Raw genomic sequence first — 1,532 nt, 5'->3', positions numbered from 1 at the left:
ATCTGAGAGGGTGAAATCAGGCCAATGAAATCTTTGAAATCAACTCTGAGAAGGGGGGTTGTGTGTTGGTGTTTCTTTGGGCCATTTAGAAGCCTAGCTGCAGCATCCACATAACTGGGAACAGCAGTCTAATGCTCCCTGATGCTTGTAGATAAGTGAATCAGTCAATCCAACTAACTACATTATGAGACAAAGCCCAGCAACACACACACACACACACACACACACACACACACACACACACACACACACACACACACACACACACACACACACACACACACACACACACACACACACACACACACACACACACACACACGCATAGACACACACTGCCCAATCAAAAGTTATTGCTGTGCAAGAGCTCCCCCTATCTGTCGACACCTAAATAAGGAAGTGAACTTGTGTACTCTCTTACTCGTAGGCTACTGCCTGCTGCACTGGTACAAGTAACAATCTTTACTGGAAAAGCCTGATTGTAAGTGGAGATCTGTCTTAAAGAATAGAGTTTTGTGAGCAGAAAGTGTTTTCTTGTCTTGGGGATTTCTTCTGGCACTGAATCATTATAGACATTGCTAGTTTCTTCTTTGGTTTAACTTAAACCAACACTGTTGACACACAAGTGAAAGTGAAAGGGAGGATTACTAAGAAACGGAACTAGGCTATACACTGCAGGCTCAACTTTAGGGAGAAAATGGCTTCAAGATCTTTCTCAGAAGAGGATTTCTCCTGTCCTGTGTGCTGTGACATCTACAAGGATCCTGTTCTACTGTCCTGTACTCACAGCATCTGTACTGAATGTCTCAAGAGGTTCTGGAATACTAAAGGATCCAGAGAATGTCCAGTCTGCCGAAGAAGATGTTCTAAGGAGATATATCCTGTGAATCGGGTTCTAAAGAACTTGTGTGAAACATTCCAACATGTGGGACGTCTGAGAGAACCACTCTGCTCTATACACCAATTGAAATTGCTGCTCTACTGTGTGGATGACAAACAGCTTGTGTGTTTGGTATGTAGGGACTCAAAGCTCCATAAAAACCACAACTTCAGTCCCATTGATGAAGCAGCACAGGAATGTAAGGTAAGATATTGTAACAGATACAGTACATTGGCCCTGCCGTGGCTTAAACGGTAGGGCACTGCACTGTTACGCAGGGGACACAGGTTTTATTCCGGCCCAAGGTCATTTCCTGATCCTCCCCGTCTCTCTCACATATTTGCTTCCTGTCAAAATCTCATGGGGCTACTGTCCTATCAGATAAAGGCATAGAATCCCATAAATATATATTTTTAAATAATTTTAAAAATGGGTAAACTTCTACTTTTTACCTGGAGCAGGTGGTTCAGTGTTGCACAATTCAGTGTCAACAGGAGTTTTGATACTCTGCGGATAGTTGTCATGTTCATATTTAACCAGCAGTTGGAGCCATGTCGTGGCTTCAAGCAAAATCAGCTTGTTTCTGTGCAATTTTGACCACTGATCAATTTATGTTGCAGCATTTTTATTTAAATATATTACTATATTGCCC

General features: G+C 42.4%; 1 pseudogene; it reads left to right on the top strand.

The window, feature by feature from the left end:
- The first annotated feature begins 481 nt into the window (after positions 1-481).
- The window catches only part of LOC134461534 (zinc-binding protein A33-like), a 3,407-nt pseudogene continuing 2,356 nt past the window's right edge, over positions 482-1,532 (top strand).

This window comes from Engraulis encrasicolus, chromosome 13 (assembly GCF_034702125.1).
Source record: "Engraulis encrasicolus isolate BLACKSEA-1 chromosome 13, IST_EnEncr_1.0, whole genome shotgun sequence".
Classification (NCBI taxonomy): Eukaryota; Metazoa; Chordata; class Actinopteri; order Clupeiformes; family Engraulidae; genus Engraulis; species Engraulis encrasicolus.
This window is presented reverse-complemented; position numbering and strand designations above follow the sequence as displayed.